The sequence below is a fragment of the Theobroma cacao genome, chromosome 10, assembly GCF_000208745.1.
Source record: "Theobroma cacao cultivar B97-61/B2 chromosome 10, Criollo_cocoa_genome_V2, whole genome shotgun sequence".
Taxonomy (NCBI): Eukaryota; Viridiplantae; Streptophyta; class Magnoliopsida; order Malvales; family Malvaceae; genus Theobroma; species Theobroma cacao.
In genome coordinates this window covers 10,682,141-10,692,004 of record NC_030859.1, presented here as the reverse complement: position 1 = coordinate 10,692,004, position 9,864 = coordinate 10,682,141, and the positions used below count along the sequence as shown (strand labels likewise).

Sequence of the window (9,864 nt, the reverse complement as noted above, 5' to 3'; positions counted from 1 at the left end):
AAGTGAAGAAAACCACCAAAGGTTTGGTGCCCATCAATAGCCGAATTCTCTAAGTGAATAATGAGGAAGAATGGGATGTTATTCTAGGTGATTTGATTAAGAAATAATAGTTTTTGGTGTAAGAATTAATGAATTATGGAGAGAAAATTAAGTAAAAAAAATCACGGAGTTAGTGTACCATTGTTGGCCGAAAGTTCCAAGAAAAAAAGTAAAGATAAATTTTGCCTAATTGTGTGTTAATTAGTTTGTGTTTGGTGAATTGAGGGATTGAAAAAGAAACAGAGCAAGTTGGAGTGAAATTGGATGCGTTGGCTTATTTATCGGATGAAAAATCGACTTAGGCCAATACCGGGTCTAGATGGCTACCCGTGCATTTTTCATTTCATATCATGCATATATATCGAGCCTAAAATGGCTTATGACTGTTAGACACAATTTAATTGGAATATGTGTCATGGATTATGGCTAAGTGGTGAGCCCTTGGATACGGATGAAGGACTGTACCTGCAGACTGAAAATAGGAGTATTTCTACTCCTAATACAATGAGTGGACAATTTATCGTCTTAAATATCTAGAGTAATTATACTTGTTTGATGCTTTTATTGAATGGTGAGTTTAAATTATAAAATATTATGTTTTTCAATTAAAATGTTTTTTAATAAAAATGAGATTTATACTGGTTTTGAAATCAAATATTGTTTTGAGAAAATTGAGTATATGGAGACTGTATTGAATTTATGATTTTATATGTTATTGAAATTGTGGCTTATGACACTATGGTAGCATGATGGCTAAAATTTTGGGGTTGGCATGAAATATATGAACAGTTTTGGATTAGTCTCGGTAGACTGGATTAAATTTTATTCGTCATATTATGCTACTAAAAATTTTATGGGTCTGGTGGTATATTAAACGATCACTGCAGTGGTGGGGCTTTCTGTGGACTACCTATGAGATAGGCACGGTAACCCAATTATATATTTACCTCAGAGGGGAGATGTTGGATGAAGTATCTCCTTAGGTAAGATTTGAGTGCACCTCACATTCGAACCACCACGTGAGAGTGAGACTCAGCCAACGCCAAGGAACGGCTGTGTGTCAGATGCGAAAACATGTTTATGGGTATGAGACATTTAACAGCCTTGGCTGTCTTAGTGGGATACCTTGACGAAAGTACCCACGAGAATGATTCTGGCAGGGGCCAAGTTTAAGACATTCATAAGCCGAGAAATTTTGATGAAAAAAAATTGTTTGGTATAGATTGAAACGAATTTTGCGTTATGAACATTATTGAGATATAACGTTTTTATATTGTCTCCGTCTACTCGGCTTTAGATGCTTTTGATGGTAATTGTTTACTCACTGGGATTATGTAATCTCACCCCTCTTCTTATCCATTTTTCAAGCTCAGAACAGTTTGTTTATAGTTGATTAAGACGAGAATTAATCTCGAAGTTGCATCCTAAAAAGTAAGGGTTCGTAGCCCTACACCTTCTTAGTCAGTTTGGGGCCCACATGTCACTGTAAAAGTAATTTTATACTTTAGTTATCTGCTTTAAAGTACGTGTGAAACATGTGTTTTTCACCCACACACCATGCTTTTGGCGGGTTTCGGTATTTTAAAAAAGAAAAAGACTATAATACCCTTGTGAGGCAGAAATAAATTTTCATTGTTTTTGGATGGGAAAATGGTTCATATCATTTCAAAACATAATTTTAGTTACTGTTGATCACAGGGTAGGTAAGAAAACTGATACGAAAGCCTTACGAGGTTTTGGTCAGCATTTGGGGTAAAGAATGTCTGACGAGACTTCGCAACAATTATCACCGGCTCGATGGGAGTTTCGGGTCGTGACAATTCAAGATGCAGCTGAAATGGTTAAAGGCGTTCCCTTTAGGGGGAGCAAAGGGTCTCGGGTTCAAGTCCTACCGAGCGAGATTTCGAAAAGGTTCATGGGCCAAAACTGCTGCAACGGGGCCCAAAGAATAGACCCGGACCATACAATACCTTGGAGTGGGCCCCGAGGGGGATGCCACACCGAATCTTCCTTGATGTGTGTGGGTGATGGATTGTTATTATTTCAAGAGAAATGGCTTAGAAAATGATGAATAATGGTGAGAAAATTAAGTAGGAAAAATCACGGTGTTATTGCATTGTAATGGTCGAATTTTTCCATGAAGAAATGGGAGGGTTTTGATGCTGAAATTGGTGTTATTTGAATAATGTTTGGTGAATTGAGGTATTAGAAAAGAAATGGAGTAATTTGGGATTAAATTTGATGTGTTAGTAATTTAATCGGGTGATAGGCCAAATTAGGTCAACATCGCGTTTAAACGGTTGACCGAGCATTCCATGTATTCATTTAGTTTTAGAGGGCCTGAAATAGTTTATGACAAATTGACACAAATTATTGAATTTTGTGTCATGTGTGATATATAGGTGGTGAGCTATTTGATAAGGATAAAGAGATTACACCAAAGACCGGGACTAGGAGTATTTCTACTCCTGATACTGTGAGTAACCTTACTATCATCTTAATTATTTAGAGTGGTTTTTATCCGATTTTGTGATTTTATGGAAAATGAGTTAAATGGTAAATCCTTATGTTTTATAAGTAAAATGTGTTTAAATAAAATGATTTTATAAATTGTCTTGAAATTGAATTATGGTTTTGAAAATAGAGTAATTGGAGACCACTTGATGTGTTGTAATTTTATGGTTTTAAATTGAATGGCTTATGACAATATATGAGCATGAATGGCTAAACTGATTTTTGGTGTTAGAATTATTTGTACTGTATATTCAGCCTTAAGAGGCTAAGTTGCGATAAATTGCCATGTCATGCAGATAAAGATTTTATAAATCAAGTGGTAGATAAAATAATCCATAATTCCTGCAGTAGAGGTTCTGTGGACCAACCTAAGAGAGGGGGCACAGAATCAGATATACCTTACCTCGATCGGAGAGCCGTGTGGAGCGTGTCTCTGGAGGTAAAGATTTAAGTGCATTTCACGTGGACCACCGCGTGAGAGTGAGACTTAGCCAACGCCAAGGCATGGCTAGATTTTCAAATGTAAAAATATGTTCATGTGTGTACTACACTGAACAGCCTTGGTGGTCTCGATCAGGTGCCTAGGCCAAGGCATCCCCGAGAATGATATTGGCAGGAGCCAAGTTTTGTGAAATACATAAGCCAAGTTGATTATTTGAGTAAATTGATTATTGATGTTATGAAAAACATACTGGAATGGAATATCTTGTCTCCATTTACTCGACTTTAGATAGATTAGATGGTATCTGTTTACTTACTGAGATTTTATAATCTCACCACCCTCAATTCCCCATATTTCAGGCTTGGGATAGCCGGTAGATAGCCGATTGCATCAAGGAATTTAGTTAGCCTTGCATCGACAAAATTGTAGGTTCACAGACTTGCACCTTATTGGTTAGTTGGGGGCCCACGTGTCACTATAAAAGTAATTTTAGACTTCAGTTATCTGCTTTAAAGTATGTATGAATGTATTTAGCTTTTACACCATATAAATTATTTACGGATTTCTCTATAAATATTGTTTTTTTAAGAAAATAGAATATTTTATTGAATATCATTATTTTATTCAAACAATTATAATTTCATTTTAAATAATTATTTTAGACATCTAAATTTACTTTTAATTATGAAACATGTGTTTTCCACCCACACACCATGTTTTTGGCAGGTTTCGGTATTTTCGAAGAAAAATGATGAAAATGCCCCTGTGAGCCAGAAAATAATATTATATTGTTTTGATTTGGAAACGATTTATGAATTCTTGAAATGCGAGATTTAATAATTGTTGCTCACTAGAGAGATGCGGAAGCTGATGCTAAGCCTTACGGGGTTTCAATCGGCATTCCGGGTAATAAGTGCCTATCGAGAAGTCGCGGCGGTTGTAATGGGCCTGATGGGAGTTTCAAGTTGTGACAATAACCTCATTGGGTAACTCATCAACTGTATCCAGAAAAGGAATGGGAGTCACATATGGCTTGACTTGTGGTGATGTAGATATTTCCTCTTCTTGCTTAATTTCTTCATCTTGAACTTGATTGCTGGAAGTATTTCCTTGATCTACATTATCTCCATCATCTTAAGGTCTATTAATGATGGCACTAGCTAGTTGACCCACTTGTGTTTCAAGATTTTGGATTGATTCTACTTGACTCTAAATGATGGCATCAGTCTTTGTCATGAAGGCATCTATCTTTGTCATGAATTGCATGAATATATCCTCTATTGAAGGCTTTTTCTCTAGCATAGGAGCTCTAACTTGTGACTGAAAACCATTATGGAAAATAGGATGTGATAAATATGTAGGACCGTGATCATTACTCCATGAATAATTTTTGTGATTCCACCCTGAGTTGTAATTGTTGGAGTATGACTTATTTTGTTGCCCATCGAAGCTTCCATCAAATTGCATTGATTCATAATAGGCTAGATAATAATCACTTGAATGCCTATTTCTACAAAGCTCACATGTCACAAAAGGACTTTGAAAAGCATTAACATCTCAAGTGTTAATTTTCTGAGACGAAGTATCTACTTGGGTGGTTAAAACATTGATTGCATCCAATGCATAATCACTAGCATCCCTTCTAGGCACAAATTGTTTAGATGGCCACTGATAGTTCATCACCTCAATCAAAAGTATTGAAAATAAAAAGAAAAGTTTGAAGTAAGATAGGAATGCTTGGTGTTAATATTAACAAGAAAGAATTAGAAATCAATTCCCCGGCAACGGTGCCAAAAACTTGTTGTTGATTTCTCATGCAAGTGCACGTATAGTTAACAAGTAATATAATAGTAAATAGAATTCATTCCCATAGAGAATTGAATTAATTCCTAATTGCTAACTACTAAAATTGTAAAAACAATCTTATCCAAACAATTAATTTAAAATTATTAAAAAGAAAATTGAAACTAATAACTAAAACTAATCTAAAATCTATCAGCAAAATTATTTTATTTTATTTGAGTAACTACCAAACCTAAGATTATGATGTCTCTCAATACTTCATCTGATTATTGTCTCTCTCTCTTAACTTAGTTTAATGGATTAAGTTACTAATCTAGAGTCTTGAATTATTTATAAGTCTCTATAGAGTTTCTCATAAATATACCTCTCCCAATTAATTTACTATATGTCTATGCAAATTAAATTGAAGAAAGACTCATTAAATTCGTGCTCTAATTTAGGCTACGTATGGTTTATAATTGTATATCTACCCTTTATGCAAATCAAACCACCTAATCAACTAAGTGCATTTGATCATATGCTATTCTATTCAAGGTCTATCTAAATCTCTTTCGTCAAGGTTTAATCTAGGTTTCCAATTCAATCTAATTGGTGATCAGGCAACTAGAAGCATTAAGAATAGAATAAAATAAACAACTTAAATTCATCAAATATAAGTAAAAGAGAGATCAATAAATCAGACTACATATTGAGTTCAATCATAATCTTAGATAAAAATTTTAGTTTCCTATCAAGTCACATATCATCATTGAATAAAGTTTAAACATTAAAAACAAAACCAAGAGAATAAAAGAGTAACAAAAAGGTGGAAAAACTCAAGAATTGTATTCTTGATCTCCAAATCTCCTTGAATCCTTCAAATTCTTCTTAGTTTTAATAACTTTGTGGCTTGACTCTCAACTGTCAATCTGGTGTTTTTGTTAGTTTTTTTCTCTCAAAGTCCTTTGAAAGGTTTCTTTTATAGTACTTTGAAGTTAGGCCATGTTAGGTGAAGAAAAAGTCAATTCCAGCTAGGATTTCCTCATCAGAGTACGTGGGTCGCAACCTTGCCCAATTAATTAACAGAAATCATAATTGGTCTAGGACTGTTGCAATGCAGTAACTTCGACAAGATTTTTTACCACCTTTCAGATTGAACTAGATGAAGTGTTAAACATGAAAGTTGTATCTTTTTCTCTTATCTTTCCAATGGTCAAGAATTATTGCATTTGAAGTTTTGTAGAGAGAGTTATGATCAAAATACCAAAACATGTGTAGTAAAAGTCTACACCTCAAAATTGCTTTACTTCTTCCATTAAAATTCTTCCTTAATCAAACACTTACAAAAACACAAATAAATCAATAACAACCTATCTTAACCACATTAACACAAAATTAAGCATAAAATTAACTAAGATTAAATTGACTTACTTAAAATAACTAATTTAAAATAATTAAATAAAACCTACTAATTTTTATGCATTAATACAAGAACTAAGCTAAATTACTATCAAAAGTAAGCTCAAATAACTCTATATCATAGAGTTATTAATATGCCTTGCAAGGGAACTGTAATGGGTTATAGTTATGAGATTCCTATGCGTCAAAACATAATATCTAAATGTTCCTAGTCGATGTATCATTGTGACTAGACATTAATGATACCTAGAGACTAGTACATTCTATGTTTCTTAGTTGAAAAGTAAACAAATGATCTCATAGGTTGAAGTACAAAGATACTTGGAACTAGAATGTTGGTGCTTGCTTAGAAAAGCAAGTTCACTAAACATGACCCATCATGAGAAGTGCATTTGGTATTTCACTTTAGTGTCTATGCAATGCTTTTCATGTGTCAGTTGTGTAAATACTCCCTAGACTTGAGACACTAGGTTGTTTTATGTGTGGAGTGCTATGCTTTGATTTCATCCCTACAGTTACCTAACCAAGGATGCCAAAACAAGATACTTTTAGGTATAGGATGAAGCATGTGAAGGCAAATAAGTGGTCAAGAATGGAATTATCACCCCAAGTGACTTGGGGACATATCCTAACAATTATTGGTTGATATTAGCTTATTGAAGTCTCTGGCCAAGGTGACTAGGAGATTTAAAAAAAAAAGTTTCATAAGTCTTTATAAAAGAAATGATCTAACTTCAAGAACAAATATGGAGATAAATAAGAGTAAACACTACACCATGCTCTTATCATTTCTAGGATATATGATGAGGGAATGAATTACACTGATAGATTGTATACTGAAAGGTTGTCAAAGAACCTTTTAACTCTTCTAAAAATTGGGTGGCCATAATGCATTTCTAGATGCCAATCTTGGTCTATGGAATTGAATAAATTAATTTAATAAAAATTATAATTCAATTTCATTGCCAACATATTAGGAACCTAATGGGTCACACACAATAAGTTGCATTATGAATTAAATTGGAAGTGTGATGATTTAAGTTGGACTTAAATCATACGCTTGGCTTTTAACTTTTAAGGACTTACTTAAAATAGTTTAATTAAGTATAAGGCCAACATTATAATTAGTTATAATATTAAAGCCTTAATTGAAAACAAATAAAGTACATAAAATTAAATTTAATTTACAATGGCTTAATTAAAAATGTTTAATTAAGTGTTGGGCCAATATTATAAAGGGTCATAATATTGAGGCCTTATTTGCAATTTAAGAAGTTAATTAACCTAGATATAAATATCACTTTTCAGCTACTCCTCATAATACAAGTGAAACACAAAAGTTTGGTTTTTGAGTCATCATAAAACTAACAAGAAAGCCTAGGTACACACTTTCTGGAGTGACTTGAAAAATAGTTTTTCAACTTTGTGATTCAGCTAAGAGGAGTGTGATTGTGTGGGGAGGATAAGTTGTTGTCCGCCTTGCTAGTACAAAGGCATAGTTGAGAAAGCTCCCAACTTGTGAAGGTTCAAGTGCAATCGTGTATGCAACCGTTGGAGGCCAAACATTTGAATGGCTCAAGTTCTTTACTCCCTTTGTGGTGTACATGGGTTGGACAAGGAAGAGGTACCATCATGATAGCCACATCACTTGGTATACGTAATATTATTTTTTTGATTGCTTCTATTCTAGTTTTGTTTGTATTAAAACCACCAAGGTGATCCATGGGTGACGGCATGGCATGGTATGCTTAAATTTTTATTTTTCGTTGCGTTTGATAATTGTTATCTTTGAGTTTCATGCCATTCCAACACTCCACACATAGGATAACCTGGTGTCTCAAGTCTGAAGGTCACTTGCATGATTGTCACATGAAAATATATGTTGGCTCCATTAGTTTTTGATGATAATAAAAGATCCCCATTTATTTGTGTCTAATTCCTTTACTTAAGTGTGTAGGAAATTAATTCATGGAATTAATTTCTTAAATCTTCTAAGAGTATTTTTGAAAGAAAAATAAGGATAAAATCAACAAGATGTAACTGAATAACAAAGAGGAAGCTTGTTAGTTTAACAAGAAAGAACATTGGTTGACTAAATTTCAAATTGAAGAAATGGCGGGCTGAAGAGTTTGAGAAACAAAACCAACTTAGTCAACCAAGTTAGTCGACTAAGTGCTCTCTGTCAGAATCTGCAAACTAGAAACAGAATAAACTTAGTCAACCAAGTTAGTCGACTAAGAGCTCTCTGTCTGCAATTTGAATCAGAACACTACAAGACAGATTAACGGCTAGAACTCATCCTCAACTGTTTCCAACGGCCATAAACTGTCAAATTTTTATCAAAGTTGCATCTCCAAGTATAAAAGGGTCTTCCAACAATGAGAAACAAGTTTTGAAAAGCTTTGAAAGAGATTTGAGCTTTAGAAAGAAGAAAAACCAGAAAAGCTTCACTGCACTTGTCTGCACTTAAATGCCTACTCTTTGTCATTGTTTTTAGCACTCATCTTGTACCAATCAAATCGACTTGTGATCATAGGTACTTTCTTTTACCACTTCTTCTTGTATACTTAGAGTGAGGGAGTCACTCTAAGGGGTTGTTCAAGCTCGGGAAAGCTTGAATGTTATAGGTTGTGGTTGAGCCTTGGAAAACCACTTTGGGTTTTAGTTGAGCCCGTGAAAAACTAGTGTAAAGGTTCTTTGGTTGAGCCTATGAAAAGCCATTGTAAAAGCTTGGTGAAAGCTTGTGAATTTCACCTGATTCTTAGTGAATCGTTGGAAAAATCCTTGGTTGGATAATCAAGGTAGTGGATGTAGGTCTTGGACCGAACCACTCTAAATTATTGTGCATCTTATACTCTGCTTTTAATTTCTTGAGTTCTAAAAATTAGATCCACACATTGTCAAGAGCCAAGTTGTGCTATTCACACCCCCTCTAACACACAGTAACGGGACTAACAATTGGTATCAGAGCAGGTTCCCTATTTTTTAAGGCTTAACATCCTTTGGGAGGATCCAAATGGCTTGACAAAAAACCATAGTTGCTGAGGGACAATCAACAAACAGACCACCTCTGTTTGATGGCTCTAATTATCCTTATTGAAGCACTAAAATGTCAATCTATATTAAGGCTATAGATTATGAAATGTGGGACGTCATAACTGATGAACCCTTTATGCCTTCAACCGTGAATGTAGTAACAAATGAGTTGATGCCCAAGCCAAGGTCTAAATGGACTGAGGCTGAAACTAAGAAAGTTCGAGTAAACTTTAAGGCCATCAACAAATTACATTGTGCCTTAACCCCCACTGCATGTAACAAAGTCTCAAGCTGTAAAACAGCTAAACAAGTGTGGAAAAAACTTAGAATAATCCATGAAGGGACTTCTCAAGTAAAGGAGTCCAAAATTGCTCTTTTAACTCATAGTTATGAAATGTTCAAAATGGAGACCGGTGAAGACATCATCAGCATGTTTGATAGGTTTACAAACATTACAAATAAAGTAAGTCAGCTAGGCAAGCCTATCCTTAAACATGCATTAGTTAAGAGACTACTTAGATGCCTACCAAAATCCCTGAAACCAAAAGTGACTGCCATTAAAGAGGCTAAAGATCTGAACATCATCACTCTCGATGAGATATGTGGTTCTCTTCTCACTCATGAGCTGGAGC

General features: G+C 34.4%; 1 long non-coding RNA gene across 2 annotated transcripts in view; it reads left to right on the top strand.

Moving 5' to 3' along the window:
• LOC108663688 overlaps positions 1-3,391 on the top strand; it is an 8,843-nt gene extending 5,452 nt beyond the window's left edge. The window contains exons 2-3 of one of the 2 annotated variants that reach the window (XR_001929698.1): positions 2,442-2,515; positions 3,355-3,391. This is a non-coding gene — a long non-coding RNA (uncharacterized LOC108663688). Of the gene's footprint in view, positions 1-2,441; positions 2,516-2,901; positions 3,238-3,354 lie in introns of those variants that run through there. The other variant, XR_001929697.1, reaches the window with a different exon arrangement.